The 19,231-nt window shown below is 39.6% G+C and overlaps 1 pseudogene; it reads left to right on the top strand.

Annotated features, from left to right (window-relative positions):
• Positions 1-992: 992 nt before the first annotated feature.
• Positions 993-19,231, top strand: part of LOC150065097 (presenilin-associated rhomboid-like protein, mitochondrial pseudogene) — a 29,080-nt pseudogene continuing 10,841 nt past the window's right edge.

The following is a 19,231-nucleotide window of genomic DNA, read 5'->3' as shown; positions in this document are numbered from 1 at the left end:
TGCTAGGAAACCTGCTTCATTAAGCAGATCCCAACCTTCCTTGTCTCCCTCAGTTGTTTCCCTGGAACCTTAGATTCTTCTCATATAACGATTAAATCACATTCAGCTAGTGGACCTTTCTTTGCATACCCTGTGGTTGTTCCCCTCCCCCACCAAACAGGCTTCCATAACCTAGAATTCCTTTCTTTCCACTTCTATCTACATTCCTACTCAATCTTAAAAGCCCCACTTACATTCTTATCATCCTAGCTACACACAGCCCCAGTCAGAAATCAACTCTTTTTTTGTCCCTAATATCAGTGTCTTTAATATCATTATGAGTGATATTTTCAGTCAATTCCATTCTATATTTAGAACTTTATACATCTGCTTCACTAAAACAAGCATTCTTTGAATTCCGGGGATCTGTGTTCCTCCAAAAATTTCCACTGCCTGGCACATAAAGGGATTTTCAATAGATTAAACAATGTACTTGAATTCCATACCTAAACATTGCCTACAGTACATTCCAAAATGTTTTATACAAACATTGATATTTCAGTACATTATTACCTAAGCCAAAGTTGACAACCCTTTTTCTGTGAAAAGGTAGAGAGTAAATACATTGAACATTGCAGGCCATGTATGGTATCTATTAAATCTTCTTTGCTTTTGTTTTTTTTTTAATTTTTTTAAATATAAAAGTTATTCTTAGCTTGCATACCTTTCAGAAACAAGTGAGGTTGACAATCTGACACCCCTAATATAATGCAGGGCTTTGCAATAGCACATTCTGTGATGCTGGAAATATTTTCTACACTGTTCAGGCTAGTGGTCATAAGCCACATCACGCTATGGAGAACACAAAATGTATCTGGATTGTTAGTCAGACTTTCCATTGCCAAGACAAAATACCTGACAGAAACAACTCAACTTGTAGCTTATGGTTTTAGGGGTTTCAGTCCATAGACTTTGGTGCCATTGATTCTAGGTCTGTGGTAAGGCATAACACCATGGCGTCCCAAACAGGTAGCACAACCTACTCAGGTCATAACAAACAGGAAGCAGAAAGAGAGAATGTCTGTTCTCATAAGTTCTCTCCTTCCTCCCCTTTATACAGACCCAGCCTTGGAGATGGTACCATTTACATTTAGAGAAAAAAAATCAACCTTAATCTACTCTGAGAACACTCTCACAGAGGTACTCAAAAAATACGTTTTACTCATTTCCTATATACCTCTCAACCCAATCAAGTTAATAGTCAATCAAGTTAATTATAATAGATTAACTATTATAATATAATATAATAGATTAACTATTATAATTAGGGTGACTAAGAAATTAAACTTCAAATTTTTATTCCAGTGCGATTGGTTTTAATTCATATAGGCATAGATAGATGGGTACAGGCGTGTCTATAAGAGCAGAGATTTAGAGATGAATCTACCTACCCTCTTGAATCAGTATGAGTAGATGATTTTGGAACTGAGAAGTCAGCAACTAGAAAATACAACTGTTGTGATAAATAAGTATCTTTCTCTGGAAAGAAAGTCCCAAATGGTTCTGAAATCTTTGTATAAAGTTAAAGCAAAGGAAAGATTTTTCAAAGGTGGTAACTCTATAACTTGCATCAATTGGTGACTTTACAAATTCAGGGTTAATCTTTGTCATCAGTAAGATGCATCAGATCTGATCAACTTAGAAATAAATAAGAAAAAAGAGGGGATGGGGAGACTTTATTGCTGAAAAACCTGTTTCCAAATTCCTTCAATGCCTTCAAATGTGCCTTCCACCTCATCAACTCTCAACTGAGAATACATAGCCCTCCAAAATAATGCTGGGCTAGCCCCATAAGATCCCACAGTTTCAAACGGTCAGGAATATGGATGCATTCCCTCCCCCCTTCTACTGGAGGGTATTGGCTATGGTGCTAATGTAATGAAGGATATGTATCCAGTGCAGGGGGCAGAGTCATAGTCAGGCATAGATAGCTGGTAAAAATCAGTACCAGATGGAAGAATTTATGTCTCTTCCTAGTCAAAGAACTGAAAGATATAATAAGCAAGATGGAAACATAGGAGGTGGATGGGTTCATGTGGATTTTGAAATTGAGACTTTGGAATTGGAACAACTGCTGGTGATGAAAGAGACCAAGATAAATCTTGGCTGAGGTGGAGTAGAAAATAGTATGTGTTTGGATGTGAGGAAGAAAGGGAAGGAGAGGCCAAACTGTTGGACCACCACCTGTTGGAGATGCTGAGATCACACACACTGATGACTGAATGAGGGCCAGGAGCCAAGGTTTTTATGAAAGGGCTAGGAGCAGAGTGGCATGACCCCATGACAAAGTGAAAGCAGAAACAGTAAGTAGTTGTAGGTAGTGAAACAGTTGGCATAACACTTCCTGCTCCCAAGGCCATTCATATGTGCAGCTAATTCCTGTGCATAGATCAGCCTGGAAATACAGTGCAGGGGGCAGAGTGCTTGGACAACATCTGCAAGGCCCTGGGGTTGATACCAAGCTCCACACAGACCGATGCTAATTAATAGGCCCTGCTGACTTCTTGGCTGGAGCCACTGCCCATCTCTGTTCTCAAATTAAATGGGCACCATTGGAACCTCTAGGTTTTGCCCAATCTACCGAAGCCACACATCTTGAGGGCATGTGGGAACTGGGGACCTACAGTCTCCACCATTTGGAAAAGTTATCCAGAACAGTCAGAGCTTTCCAGAAAAACAGAAACGAAGAGACAGAAAGCAAACGGTCTATGTCAAGGAATTGGCTCACATGATTGTGAGGAATTGGCCAGGAAATCCAAACTGTGCAGAGTAAGAGACCCAGGAAAGATGTGATCATACAGCTGGAGGCTGAAACTCGTCAACTGGCAGAATCCCCACTTCCTTGGGGAAAGATAGTCTTTATCCTGAAGACCTTCAATTGATAAAGAGAGGCGCCCTTTTCTCAGGTTACTGATTGACATCAATCTCACCTTTAAAAAGTATATATCCTAATCATAGTAAGACTGAGAATAAGCAACTGACATCACTCCAGGGGCCTTTCATTTAATTGTGAGTATTTTGAAGAAACTAAGCTTACAAACTCAGAAACAATTAGCTATTCCCCAAGACTGGCCAATCTCTTATATGTTAAAATAAAGGAGCATTCTATAAGTGTTGACCAGTCTCATCTTCTGAGAGAATTGCCATTTCTTGACTTTCTCCTCTTTTCCTTCTCATGGGAACTCTGTTTTCTCATTCTTGGGTTTTTTCTCTGCATTTATCTCATCAAAACTCTCCTCCTGCCTTCGTGGAAACTGTTTATTCACCAGAACAGACAGGAAGGGAATTTTTATACTTCCTAACAAGAGTCTAGTGCAGGATCTGTAAATTTATACTCTCTCACCTTTGCTATCATTTTCAGAAAGACTTTTAATGTCTTACAAGTGCAGAAGACGCTAGCTACTCTCTGATTTAAGAGTACTGTTAAGAGTGCATATTCATAAGAAACTAACTTGATTATTTACCCTACATAGACACCAGTAGATTAACTGAACACTTACTATATAGGAATCTATTCTATATTTTACAGCCTTGCTCACGATGCACCATTAACTGTTGCTTTAGTAAAAGCCACATACAATACACAGTTGGTGGCATGTAGTATTTGCTTTAGTCTTTATTGCTGGGGATGAATGCATGAAAAAGAATTCCAGGACAATGGACACCTGGGAACTGTTCTTGAAATTGCAGTGTGGTTATTTATTCAAAAAACATGCATGACTTCTGTGCACATTGAAGTGCTTTCTTTGGACTGTTTGAGGAACCTAAAGGATACAAAGAAACCATCTCTTTCTAGGCTATTAATGTCGATTACATATCTCTGCATGTCTTGAGTACTTTCTCATTTTACAAGATTACCCATAAACCAAAAGGCTGAATGGCCACCCAAGGAGGCTGCTTTATGAAGCAATGATGTTTGTGATGGATGGAGTAAGCCCAGCCCAGGGCATAAGAGTGAATAACATACTCAGACCCATCTGGAAAAAGGGGAGGACATGAAGCATTTCAGACTCATTAGTTGATAGTAACAGAAAACAGGGGTGGCTATGGAAGGCTGAGGCCAAAGTCAAGTCCAAGTGAACCTCAAAAATGTGCAGAAGGAAAACCAGTTGAACGCCTTGGGCAAGATGTCAAATTCTTTTTAGCCCACATCCTGCAGAGAATGCAACTGAAATGCCTCTGCAACTCTCCTCTTGCAAAAGAATCACTCTGCCAACCTCCACCTGTTTCTTCAGTCCTATCTTCCTTCCCTTCTTCTCAGAGTTGCACCTTTGGAGAAAGGAAGTAGGGTTGCTTTTACTTTCTCTATTTGACAGAGTTCAACGGCTTCACTCAGATTCTACTGTGTTGAAATGTTTCATGTCACAAGGAATTATAGAGTCTGTAACTAAAACTCATTTGGACTTTCTGACTTTACCCACATAGCAACTGTGATTCCCCAAAAGCAGAAGGGATGTGTGGTGTCAGAGTCTTGGCACCCCATTATTTCCCACACTCAACCACATGAGCTGATCAAATGCATACGAGATTTTCCTCCTAATCTTTCCTCCTGCTTTTCCTAATCTAAATTTGCCACGGGACCACTAAGCACGGCAATTTATCTATAAATCCATTAACTGTTACCAAAAATATAAATAAGCAAATAAATATTCACTACTAGTTAAGGACAGAGGGAAAATAAATTCATATAGTAATTTAAGTATTCTTATTTAGTATGGAAGAATTATGAGACTATGAATCATACTAGTATTTCTTAGTATAGAAGTCTAGAAGCATCTCAAAATCTATGGAAAGAGTTCAGAAGATGTGTGAAATTAAATGAAAAAATAATTATAGCTTCATTTTCAGAAGTCCTATGGACTTCCATATTTCTTTCAACTATATAGACAGACCCCAAACTACAGAAACACTAATAGTACCCATTAGAGACATTGTTCATGTAACATGACATGTGTTCTTGATATTTCTAAATATCATTCACATGTGTCTCTACTTTAAAATTACAGAAATTATTAAGCCCATCATTAGGTTTGTATTATAAAGGAAGAGATTTCAATATTAAAAATTCTTTCAAAGATTGATCAATTTGTTTCCATAAGTTGTTTCCTTTATAACCACTTGTTTTGTATATTTAGAAGCATATGGACACATTTCTCTGGTTCCAAATGGAGACGTAGGGATAGTTAGAATGCCAGTCTTCACCATCTAAATGATCCTCACAGTTTTTATTCCCACCCTGCTTTTTAGAGCTTTGGAGAAATGTTTTAGGAACTGCTGTCTCCCCTCCTGCTCTTACTCAGCTAATGTATTTTGGTTAGGTCTTCCCTCTTCATATTTATCTCCTCTTTCCCTGACCTGCAGGTCCCTTATGGCTCAGGTATCTACCCTACTGAAAGATGAGGCATATTCTTGTTTTTCTTCTGTGTTTTCCTCTTGCCCTTCTATGAGATCTCCAGGGTCAGAATGAAGAGAAAATGGTTAAGACAAAAAGGTAGGGCTAGGACATGACTCAAGTGGTAGAACACCTGCCTGCCAAGACCTAATACCACAAAAAGAAAAGAAAGAAGCAAGTGTAATGGAATGTCAGGCATTGACCCTTTCGTGAAATAGAGCTGTGAATGCTTCAGAGCATCATAAAGTACTTCACGAGATACTACAGTTCCCATTGCTTTTCTATCAGTGTCAGAATAGCCACCTCCTGGCTCAGGCTTCAAGGAGTCACTCCACAGGCCCTTCTTCATATGTTTTTTCTTTGGATGAGGTTGCCACATGACAACTTGAACCCATTTATTCTTTGTCACATCCTCGTGTTCCAAGGAAGCTGCACATCTTAACAATCCAACAGGAGGATGGAATGAATGTGATGGAGAAAGGCATGTTTTGTGCACATGCAAGAGACTAAAGAGATGGAATTACATTTCCTAGGAACTCACCCTCTGTGCTCTATCTAACCTAATCCCATTCCCTGAGAAGGCCTACTTCCCTTTTCTTAACAAACAACATGAAGTAAGAGGTTTTTCCTCTTCCAGAAGATTCTTCTGAAAGATTCTTCCTGTAGGCTTTGCAGATTCACTTTAAACTGAACATGGGATCCTTCTTGGATTACCCAGTGATTTGACCTAGTTTGGGGGCAACACCCCTTTTTCATCTCCAACAAGAAAGTAAATAGTCCATCCTGCCAGTCAAGAATATTATCAATAGAGGAGGAAACTAGATCTCTGATTGAGAAGCCTTGTCCATGCACAGACTATCTTTCCCTCATATCATCCAAACCTTGTTAGTTCCCCAGAACACCCGCAGTAAGCATGAACCCCTTGGTGGTGAACATTTCAATATGTGAATTTTATGTGGACACATTCACTTTACAGAGCCACAGAAGAAAAGTGGCTTCTGGGAGGCCACAGAAGAAAATTTCAGCCCACTTTAGCACAAAATCTCTTCTCATTGGTCACATGGTAATAACATGTAATAGCATGACCAAGCTATATATCCTTTATGATAGGATTAAATCTTTATGAGTTCTCATAGAGTTCTCATCACATATCAAATTTAGTTTTCCTGTATATATTTTTCATTGTCATTCCAAAAACTCAGTTATAAGAATATTTCCAGTTACTATAAAAAAAAGTGAAAGAGGAGTCCACTTAATCTGACCATTATGATTAAAGCTCTATAAATAAAAGCCAAATCTTACCATATACATTGTGTCTCTAGTAGCATGATAGTTAAGAAACACACTTTGAAATACACTCTTTAATGCTGAGTCTGGCAGGAAGATCACCAACTAGTCAGGGCTCTATGGTAAGACCCTATCTCAAACAACCAAGAAAAGACAAGACATCTGGAAATAATTCAGGTTTGCTCTTTGAATTTCTCATATCAGTGAAAAAAAAGCCATCGCAATATTTCCAAACATATCAAAACTCTATTTCCCTTACCTCTTGCTGAAATATAATAACCACTACTTCTCACACTCAAAAGATTGCCTGAGAATAAATTTCTTCTTCCAGCATGACTGTCACTCAGGTATGAGTTTCAAGATTGCTTTCTATATGGCTTCCCTCTACCTCTCAGCAATCCATGGAAAACCAAAACCCTACTCTGGTTTCTTTCCTCCTATGAATCAATCTGCTTGCGATTTTTGAACGCTCCCCCCTTTATTGAAAGAGAGAGGGTACTGCTATGCATGCATGCGTGTCAGTAGTCTTATACTCCCCTCATTCTCCAGTAAACTCCTCCAGCAAGTTGTTTTCTGGGTTCAATGTACAATACAGATTCCTAGAGACAAACTATACATTGGAATAACCGATAGGATGTTTCTGTTTTCCACAGAAGAATACTGACAAACCTATGATGGGTTCTAGGAGTCCCCTAATTTACATTTTAGAATCTATTTTCAGTAAATACAAAGGGAACTTTAAATATTGAACAACCAGTCACTAATATCACACACCTATATTCCTAGCTACTCATGAGATGCTTATCTCCAGTGAACCAGCAGAAAACTGGAGGTGATACTGTGGCTCAAAGTAGTAGAGATTTAGCCTTGAGCAGAAAAGCTCAAGGATGGCACCCAGACCTCAGTCAAAGCTCCACAATCGACATTTTCTTTTTGTTTTTAAACGGTGGTTGGGTGAGTAAGGGGCAGTCTTACTGACTAGCTATAGCTACAAGATCACAGAGCAGAAGAATAAAACCGGATTTTACAAGGCTCAGTTTTGAATCCAATCATGTTCACACTGCAGGCTGAAACCCACCTCCCTTGGGGCAGCAGAGTGGAATGGTTAGGTCACAGACCTGGAGCTGGGCAACTTATTACGGATTCTGACTTCACCACCTCATAATCATTGAGTAATGATTGACATGTTATCTGACTTCTGGGTTAAATAGCTTTATAAAATGAGATCAGAAATTTACAGTGTTATTATAAGCTTTATAAAATGCATGTGAAGCACCTAAAATGGTTTGGATTAATATGGGGTACTTAAGAATTCTCTTTACTATCACTGTAGATTTTTTCCTGTACATTTTAAACTGTCCTAAAATGAAAAGTTATTTTTTTATAAAAAAGTAAGGACAAGGAAATAGTAAACAACCAACATGTCAGCTATTAGATTTTGTAATTACATTATCTCTCATGAACGCCTACTCTTCAGCTATTCCCATTTCACAGATAAGGAACGTGAGATTAGAGAGGAAAAAATGAGCAATGTCCAGATGTAAATAGTGAAAGATTCAATTTACAGGGTTGATGGAGAAAAGGAAGAAAAGAGGGAGGAAAGAGAGGAAGAGAAGGAGGGAAGAGAGGGAAAGAGAGACGTCACAGAGGGAGAAGGAAAGGAGGTAGAGAGAAAGGGTTGGGTTAAGAGAGGGGGGAGAGAAGAAGGAGGGGAGAAATAGAGAGCAGCAAAAGGGAGGGAAGGACGGAAGAAAAAATGAGGGAGGAACAAAAGGGAGGAGAATGAGGAAAGAAGGAGGGAAAGAAAGCAAATAGAGGAAAATGGAAAAAGGAGGGAAATAATTATTCTATTTCATATTATACCCCTCTGCCTCTTGCTCCCTAGGTAACTGATAGTTCTGTTCATCCAAATTCTCTGAGCTTCTATTTCATGGTCTATATAGTAATAAAATTGATGTTCAACCCTACCACACAAGAACGATGGAAGGATTAAATGAACAAATGTAGGCAAGCATGCTTTGTGAGCAATACAGATTTATTTTGTGAGTAATACAGATTTAGATAAAGGAAAATTGGTATTGCAAGTGTTTCTCATTTTTCATAGCCCATAAAAATACCTACCGTGGTTAATTCAGATGTCAGCTCTCCCTTAGCACTTCAAGATGTGTCCTTTATTTATTTGAGAGATTGACTGAACTTCTCAAAAATAGTAGCTGGCTTTGGGTAGGTAGAGTTGAACAAGAAGTCCATTCCTGCTTTGGAGGCGTTCATGGTATTATAGAGAAGAGAGGTTGGATCATGGATAAGTATGATGTGATGAGAAGCAAAATGTAGTACAAAGCCATCTGCTTGCTTCTTTCTTTCTTTCTTTCTTTCTTTCTTTCTTTCTTTCTTTCTTTCTTTTTTTCTTTCTTTCTTTCTTTCTTTCTTCCTTTCTTCCTTTCTTCCTTTCTTCCTTTCTTCCTTTCTTCTCTTTTTGTGTGGGTAGTCCTGGGGCTTGAACTCTGGCGCTGTCCCTGAGTGATTCAGCTGAAGGATAGTGCTCTACCATGTTGAGCCATAGCACCGCTTCCCCATCTGTGTTTCGTGGGTTACTTCTCCTGGCGCTGGAGTAGGCATATGCTGAGTCCTAGGTAGAGGTTCACAGGGCCCCCATTATTATTTCCTCATCAGATTTTTGGAGTCTGTTCACCTACTGCCATGAGCAGGAATGTTAGATGACCACATGGTTCTAAGCACTCTCCAAATACCATATATCTCATCTATATTGGCAGAAAGTATTGGCTATTTATTCCCATGGCAGTCCAAGACAGTGCCTTCATTCCAATGTGCCCAGTAATGAAAGTCCTTTTCTGATCGGTGCCTCTCTTTCCTGATTAGAGAAAGACTGGGGTGAAACTTGCTTCCCTTTCAGGCACGCTGCCCTCCCTGCAGGGATGGACTGATTCATGCTGGCCCTCGGTGTAATATGATTAGACCACCTTGGGGGATTGCATTCCTATGGTGCCATTTATAGATGTGTGATAGATGCCCCATTGCCAGTCTCCCAGCTTGTCACCGGAAGCCTGGCATTTTGCTGGTACTACACTGGTTTACAACAAAGTGGTAGAAATGGGATAGGGAGGGAGCTTAGTGAGATGGGTTCCCATAAGAAGGAAAAATCATCTTAAAAGTTATACCTTTGAAATTGTTTTTCTTCTTTTACTTTTTGAAAAAAATATTTACTTCCTTATCTTTGTTTTCCGTATTCGAGATCCCCCAAAATGTCATCCTTTTCTGCACTAAACACTTCCTTGTCAGTTACTCCTGGTCTTGACATATATGTGTGTAGACATACATATATAGACAGGTATGTATACATATATATGCATATGTTTATAGTACATATATACTATAGATGCACATATATAGTACACATATATGTATATCTATCTGTGTTTAGAATGAACAAAGATGTACAAGACAACCCCCTAGCGGTGCAGAGGGTCATAACAGGCTTTTCACTTTGGGAGTATTGTGCTCTCTCTCAATCTCTCTGTCTCTCTGTCTCTATCTTTCTCTCTTTCTCTCCCTCTCTTTCTCCCCCTCTCTCTCTCCCCCTCACTCTCTCTCCCCCCCTCTTACTGTGAGTGTATATTAAACTCATTCCAGAACCCACAAATATGTATGGAGTAAATGAGAAAATATAAAGGGAGTCTGAAAATTTCCGTTATCAAATATGCATATAAGGGAACTTCTAGAAACTTTAAAGAAAGTCAAGTAAGAAGTTGCCTTGGTGGGGGCCTGGAGTGTGGCCTAGTGGTAGAGTGCTTGCCTTGCATGCACAAGACAGAAGTGGTGCTGTGGCTCAAGTAGTAGAGCACTAGCTTTGAGAAAGCTGAAGGATGGTGCCCAGGCACTGAGTTCAAGCCCCAGGACTGGCAAAAAAGTACAGTAAAATAAAAGTTGCCTTAGTGGCTCAGGGGTGCTAAATCATGACTGGATAAATACATATCTAACTCATAAAGTTTCAATTCGTCAGATCACCTCTTGGGTAGAGGACAGTATGTGTTAAAGCCTTTCATAGTCTGTGTGGAGGAAGAAAAAAGAAGACCCTTCAGGGGGAGTGTTAAAGTGTCCGTGGTCACAACTACCATCTTCTGAAGAGCACAAGCTGCCACTGCGCTGAGAGGAGTATGGAGATTTTTCTAGAACTGGAGCTACTAGCCACCACCACAAGTAGTCATACCCCCTCATGCCTCTCTTGGAATTGTTCCTCTTTTTCTTTCCAAAGACAGGTTTGCTAGCCCATTCAGTGTGGCTACAAGAGAACTGCACAGCCCTGGAAATGTATAAAGAAAATAGATTCATTGGTCCTCACATTTTTGGAAGCTGAAGCATCTGCAAGCACACACTAGAATCCAACAAGCAAGGACCCTGACAGAAGGCAAGGGCAAAGGGAAAAGACGTCCACTCTCAGGATTGTGCTCCCCCCAACCCCAATATCACACTCATCTATTCATGAGGGGTCTACAATCACTGAAAAATCCCAACTCTCAACACAGTTGTGTTGGAGATTTTGAACATGTGATCTTTGGGGTACACATCATAACACCTTAAAATACATTCATAAAGGACCCCCAAATCACTACCTTTCCAAATCATCCACTTATATCTACCTACCCTCTCTCCCAGGAATATTTGTGACTAGGAAAATGAACATTTTCTATATAAGGACAGTAGATGACAGTATCCCAGTTATTCCATATAAGGAAAATTACAAACATACATACATACAATGTAGATGACAAATAAATAAATAAATGGGTTTTTACATCTGTGTTGAACCAAGTGTAACACTATTTACATCTGTGTTGAACCAAGGGTAACACTAAAATGTCATGTTTTGGGGCTCTAAGAAGGTTCTATGGTATGCATTGACTCACTGCATTTGAGGGCTTTCCTTGTATGGTTCTGAAAAAGCCTTCTTGGGCAAAGTTGGGCACTCTGGATTGGGTCATTGTGCAGAGAGTCCTCAACAATAACACTGGATAAATATTCCCTTTCTTCTGCTACTTTCATCCCCTACCCCTGCCCCAATCTCCCATCTGGGACCTCTGAGAGAGGCTTGCAGGAAATGTGCTGGGATTGCCTGAATTCTCTTTCCCCATCACCTAGTGTCAGCCTGTGTACTCACCACCACTTCACAATACCTGTAGAAGCTTGGATAATTGTTTGTTTGAATTCAATAAACGCTTCACACATGTTAATAGGATTTTTCCAGCAGTTGAACCCCATTATGAAATTTGATTTCTTCTTCTCTCCACCCCCTAGCTCCTTTGTAAGTAGCCCACAAAATGCATGCCATGTCCCTAAAGGCCTCCAGTTACAGTGTCATGCTCCTGAACCCTCCGACAGGTGGATAATTGTGTTAAAACTGCACAATGTCAGCCAGGGAATTTCCCAACTTATTTATACAAATTCTGTATGCTGCAACTGCTCTATTTGGTGCAAATTTTATAGCCCCGAGTGGTCCAAGAATTGATGTCATCATTGGCTGCTTCTCTAGAAGCAATAACACACAGTATGTTGCAGTGGACTTTTTTTTCCATTCTAAATTTCCACATCAAAATGTCAGGGATAGGGATTACAAGAGGAGGCACAGAAATAGATGGGACAAAGGATGAACAAATGCATCAGTGGTGCCTGCAGGACACTGTGTTGAAAATGAACTACACACATTGTGGTATGGGGGTGGGAAAAATGGAGCAAATAAAGGAAGGGGTAGCATAATCCAAGAAATCAATCCTTTATCCGACTCATAATACATTACCTTTATAACAAAAATTAATAATTTTTTAAAAGTCAAGAACATATATCTGTAATCATTTTCTCTTTCTCTCTGTCCCTAAAACTGAGTTAAGTTTTGTGTAGCTCTAGGGAAGAGGGGCAGAAGGATTGCTGGCTGTGCCATACTCACTGAACCCTCTAAGTTCAATTCTCACTTGTGTCTTGGCTGCTCCTCTGCCCCTGTGGAGACTGAATGTATGAGTTGTGTGACATCTCACACATCCAATCCTTATTCATTCATCTTCAATCCCATCAGTTTATGACCCATCACATCAAGTAGGAGAAGCAATGAGCAATTACTAGGTAGAGTACCTAGTAATTTCTCCTCCTGACTCACCCCCCAACAGGTCGTAAATATGTCTCCAGCATTAAGAGGCAATGAAATGTGGTTGCACTAAGTTGTCTTGTGTGAATTCAATATCGCTTATCTGAAACAAACAACAACAATAATCTGAGAGGTAGGGTTTCCAGGCCGTGTTTGTCAGCCACGATATAGTCCAGTTCCTGTAAAGCATCTCGACTGAGAACCACGATATGATGAAGTCAACTAGGATGATTGCACTGAACTGAAATCCCTCAGCTCAAGTGGAAATATGACTCGGTTCACTTAGAACTTATTCTTCTTGATTAATTCTTTCACTGTGTCTTTTTTTCTTATCCTGGAGCTTGTACTCTGGACCTAGGCTTTGTCTCTGAGCTTTTTCTCAAGGCTAGCTCTCTATTACTTGAGACAGTGCCATTTCTGGCTTTTTCTGAGTAGTTTTTTTGGAGATCAGAGTCTCACGGACTTTCCTGACTGGCTTCAAATTACAATCCTCAGACCTCAGTTTCTTGAGTAGCTAAAATTACAGGTATAAGTCACCAGCAGCCAACTCACTGTGTCTTTAATGAGAACTTTATTCAATTGATAGTGTTTATTGGGGAAAAACTTAAAAAGAACCTGTAGAGAAGTGAATTCTGGTCCTAATAACGAGTAATGAGGTACATGAATTCAATCCATTTTCTCCTTTATAAAATGATCATCAGATTTTTGCCTCACAGAATAATTGTGAATTTCAATAAGGTAAGTGCACTTGAAACCACTGCCAATGAATTACTAAGTGACTTTTATTTCCCTCTGGCATCAGGACTCTCTTAAGTCATGGAGGTGATATAAAACAGTATTTCAGCATCTAGAGCTCTCAGAAAGACTTCCTGGGAGTTCCAACTCCACAATGACCAGCTGGGGGAACACAAGCAAAGTGCTTACTCTTACATCTGTAAAATGGGGCCAAGCAATACTGATTCCATCGCATAACAAATATATGAGATAAGACCTCTGGGAGCCTCTGGGTCTCTGAGAGCATTCCAAGAACGTTCTACATGAGTTAAATGTTCATGAGTTCACAAGAATTCAAGAATCTCTGCCTTTCTAATTCTGAAGGTCTACTCCATAGCATTGTTCTGTTACTCTGCTCATGGACTTGAGAAAATGCCAGGACAAAAAGAGAGCTAGAGATCTCATCAGAGATGTAAATGATTCTTGAAGTGTATTGGGAAAAGTACAACTGTATTTAGATTTCCTTTAGTTAAAAGATGCACGAAGAGGACCTATAAAAATGGGTCATTTACTTACATAATGCTTTCCAAAACTTCTAATTTTGAAAACTTGTATTCTAGGTAGGCATTTTGCCTGTTAGCCACAGCATACCTTCTCAAATATACAGCCACAGCATGCCCATGCACATTTCCTGTTCACTAAATAACTTTCCCTAATACTTTTCTTCAACCAAGAGAATTCAGGCCTTGTTTGGCAACAGAACCCTATTTCTTTGGCCAGTTCTGGGACTTGAATTCAGGGTCTGGGCAGTGTCCTTTACCTTTCTCAGGACTAGTGCTCTACCGCTTGAGCCACAGCACCACTTCTGGTTTTGGGAGGGGGGGTAACTGATAATCGAACCCAGGGCTTCCTGCATGCTAGGCAAACACTCTACCATGAGGCCACACTCCCAGCCCAACAGAACCCTATTAACAATGATTTTCTGTCCACTGCCTCTCCCTGACATACCAGCCAAAGAAAGAGTTGCCGCTTTTTGAAGCAGCTGTACAAATTCAAGTGCAACATACTCTGCTTCCTTTCAAGCCCAGAGGCCCATCTGTAGAATCAGAACACAGTGCAAAGTACTCAGTCTGTGTCATATTATTCTCCATTCAGAAGAATTCCTACAACTTGATGGAGTTTGTGGAATGTTTTTCAAGTATCTTGGAATTGTAATGATGTCTAAAATTTGATCTCCAGTCATTTCAGCTTCATTAAATTACCTGTGCTTGAGCCAGTGAGATTATTTCTTAATTTTAAAACACTTGCATTGGTTAGGTGCTGGTAACTCTCATATCTGTAATCCTAGCTACTCAGGAGGCTGGGATCTGAGGTTCAAAGCTAATCCAGGAAGGAAAGTCTGTGAGACTCTTACGTCCAATTAACAACCAGAACTGGAAATGGAATTGTGGCTCAAAGTGCTACAGTGGCAACCTTGAGCAAAGGAACTCAGAGACAACACCTAGACCCTGATTTCAAACCCCCAAATCAACCAAAGGAAAAAAGTTTCTCATTTTCCTCTCTTCCACTTCACATCTTTTTAAAAGAATGCCCTTTTTGTTCAACAAAATAAAACACCAGAAAGTGGATGGGCAGAAGGGGTAGAGTGTTATCAAGAGGAAAGAGATGGACAAATGAAGAGGAGAATCGGAGGAAAATGCAACCAATCTCTAATGTATATCCTACAAAATTAAGAAGACTGTGAGATGGGTTGAGTAGGAGAGATAGTGAGAAGGTTGAAAGAGATGATATGGATCAAGATGTACTACAATCAAACTGCTTTGATAAATGGCAAATCCTTTGTACAGCAACTTAAAGATAACATTTTTTAATGTCCTTTCTGACCTTCTGCTTATGCCAGCTAGGTTTAACCATTATCTCTTCCCAGAAGCCTCTCTTATCTCTGCAGCCAGACATGCCTTTGTTTTTCAGTTGTCATCTCACTGCAGCCTCTGTGGAACTTGGACAGTTGGGTCATTATCTCATCTAGTCTGCAGGATAGGAAGCTACTCTGAAGGACAATGCTAGACCAAAAGTTTGTAGTAAGGCATCCACAGAAGCCGGATTTCCCAGATTTTTTGCAGCTCAATTTATAGTATTGTTTGTAGCCACGGAAAGTGAGTTAAGGTGATGTTTATAACTTCTAACTATAAGGCTACCATCTTCCACATTTTCTTTCCTCACCCCACGGATATGCCAGTAAGGTAGATTCAACTGTACAATAAAGACAATATCTTCAATAATGGCAGAACAAAAAGATGGCACAAATCCAAGGCTGGTTTCCTTGACAACCCAGACCAATCACCTCAGAATTATTTAGGAGAGAAATAAGCATCTATTTTCTCCCTCCCACTGACACTTGGGACTTCCCTACATCCCAAAGCAGGTTGGCTATAGCATAGGCAAATAAATGTGTGAATTATACTTACATCTACAATAACAATATATAATAAAGTGGCTAAATGATCCTTTTGAGTTGAATTTCTGTCTGGACATTTGATATTGAATCAGATCGTATTAATTATACTGGATTATGGAGAAAGTGATGTTTCTTATTTTTAAGGATCTCATTGTAAAAGTCTTACATTTACTGATTACTGGCCTGGCTCTGATGCTCAGTCTTGTGCACAATGCCCCTAGGTTTCTTCTCGTGTTTCTAGTGATCTCTGAGTCATGTGTACGTGCATCATCCACCTGGCTTCCATGCTCACATGGCTTTTTGCTCCCTTTAAATGAGAGAATGTTAACACAAAATGGATGAGCTCTAGTAGTGAGCTCCAGAGCAGGAACAATGAGAGTAAACAAGTACTTTAGTTGTAAGTGACCCAGGATGATAATGAAGAATGTCTAAAGAAAATAAAATCAGAAAATGTAACCCACAAGAAAAAAAAAAGAATGAGTTTAATGATTGACTTGAAATTTAATTATTTGATTTAATCTTTTCCTTCTTTGTTCTCTAGGCAGTTCAATCTATTGGGCTCTCTCACTGTCCTTATTAGTTGCTCCTTCTCAGTCTCCTTTTTCTTTTTTTTCCTCTTCTCTGTCCAGTCCAACCCTTTTTCCTGTCCTCCCCACTCCTTTCACCCCCAACTCCAGTGAGATGCCAAGTAGGAATATACTATGCTACAGAGGGATTCTTTAAGGACTACCCTTATAGATTGGCCAAGGATGACTTGAAATAGCTTATCAGAGATGTGGACAGCATACCAGGGAAGCAACTCATCTATACCCTCAAAAGGATAAACATGTTTTCCAGTCCACTAGCTTCAGCATACTGACAATGGCCCTACAATGTATGGGCTGTGTACAACCTCCTGTCAAAAGAAAAAGACTATAAATTAGATGAAGCCTAGATGGTTTTCTATTTATACATTCAGTCTGGAAAGGTAAAGGTATTCAGCACAGGAACGTATGGGCAGAATTCAATGAGAATTCCCTGAGTGTTGAATTGGGAGCATTCCGATAGCACAGCTCACAAGATCGAGAGAGCTGAAATGCTCAACATCAAAGCCAGCTCAGCCATAATCTCACTCATTAATGCAAGGAAAGAATCAGGCTTTGCTAATGGACTGATGGTTTTACAGAATGAGACTGCCCACACATCTCCAATGCCTAATGACACATCATTACTGGATGTGAAAGTTACATAGCTATTTGTATAATCTGCAAGTATTCATGTAAGTTTTTGGAAGAAATGCTGGTTTCTTTTCTCAGATAGTCCCTGGAGATCCATTAAAAGACCAAAAATGGACTACCAAATGGCCTCAACTAATTACATGGAGTAAATTACTTTAAAAACATATTGTCTAAAGTGTTCCACAATCGTAAATGCAAGGCATGGTCACAGTCCTGCAATGACAACAGGAATTTGGAACCTCCCAAGAGGGCATGAAAGTGGGCTCATTCTCCACATTATGCCCAGAAGAGTTACTACCACAGAAGGAAAGATCATCCGAGGAATTCCTTCCAGTTATGCTGACTGCAGGAAGTGAAAAAAAGTATATAATTGGGGCTCTACCTCTATTGATACATGGCTATAGTAATTTATAGCCCAAACAAAAGGAATTAACCCTTCACTTCTCTCTTTCTTCTATCATTTGTCAGAAAAGGCAATTTTTAATCTGCAAAAACTGAGACTTGAAACTATATTTTTAAATGAAAAGAATCCTATTGCAAGAAACTATATTTTTAAATGAAAAGAATCCTATTGCAAGATAGTGTATTATCATTCCAGTTATTTAAATCTAAGCATACAAATATGTATATATGTGCATGTTTATGTGTATAAATATGTATATACACCTGTATATGCTCAAGGGAAGCTGTGGTATGAGGAAATCAAGATGGACATATTCCAAAATGCTAAATAAGTATCACTACAATACTGAGAATGTGAGCGATTTTGTTTTGCTTTGCTTTTGTTATTTTTTTCTGCTTTAGTATCTTTCACAATATGCTATACTGAGTATTACTTTTCTAATTTAAAAAAAAACCTGCCTATTAAAAACATACTTATTGTGAAGACAGATGAAGAGAGACCGAAGAAATAGCTGCAATGACTAATCTGTGGTTTCCTGTGCTGAACATCCAGATTCCCCAGGTAATAAAAGAATGTGCAGATGTGGTCACTGAACCAGCTCAGTGACCTTTGAGTGATCACAGACAGGAGGTATGGTTCCAAGCTTACAAATATTATTCCCACTTCTTAAGATGAGCACTGGTGAGTGCTTGAAAATTGAATCCTAAGGCTTGTGGCATCAATTCCTACTTGACTTCAAGAGCACATTACAAATAATCCAGATCTCTTCAGAAAGTCATTGTGTATTTCTTAGAAAAAAACACCATACCTAATTTAACTCATTGGTCTTTTGAGTAAACTAGGCAGTTTCACAAGAAAGAAGCTCTATTGCTGGGCGTGGTAGCACACACCTGCAATTCTAGCTATTCAGGAGGCTGAGATCTGAAGATCAAGGTCCAAAGCCAGCCCAGGCACAAAAGGACCTCCAGTTAACCTCTAGTGAATGGGAAGTGGGGCTTGGCTCAAGGGTAGGGCAGTAGCCTTTAGCTGAAGAGCTCAGGGACAATGCCCATGCTGAGTTCAAGCCCCATGACCCACAGGAAAAAAGAAAAAAGCTCTACTGTTTTCGTAAGGCCACTGATACTGTATACTGACATCTTAACCTAGAACCTTCTTCACTAGCAGAATCAGATCGTCAGAAAGGCAAGAGCAGACATACCCTGTGGTGTCTATTTTGTTCAACACTGAATGCCCAAGGTCCCAAAGCATAGGACTCAGCAAACATTGGTCCAGTGAATAAAATATGCTCTTTACGTTCCACCATCTTATCAGTGAGCACCAAAGCATCACGATGATGCTTTCAGCGTTCCTCCTTCAAATCGTTTCTCCTCACTGCCCCACTGCTCAACCTGATACAAAACAAAGCTATTTGGCCTCATTCCCAGCAAGAGAAATCTACTATTAACAACAACCACCTGTTCATAAAGCTTGCATGCAGTTGGGATGCCAAAACAAAATAAAACATGGCATCCTGATTGGTATTCACCAGATCTCTGGCCTCATACTATGGTGTGCAGCTCCCCATCCT

Source organism: Megascapheus bottae, chromosome 3 (assembly GCF_031878675.1).
Source record: "Megascapheus bottae isolate mThoBot1 chromosome 3, mThoBot2.hap1, whole genome shotgun sequence".
NCBI classification, from domain to species: Eukaryota; Metazoa; Chordata; class Mammalia; order Rodentia; family Geomyidae; genus Megascapheus; species Megascapheus bottae.
Note: the sequence above shows the minus strand (reverse complement) of the source record. Positions and strands in the feature narration are given on the sequence as shown.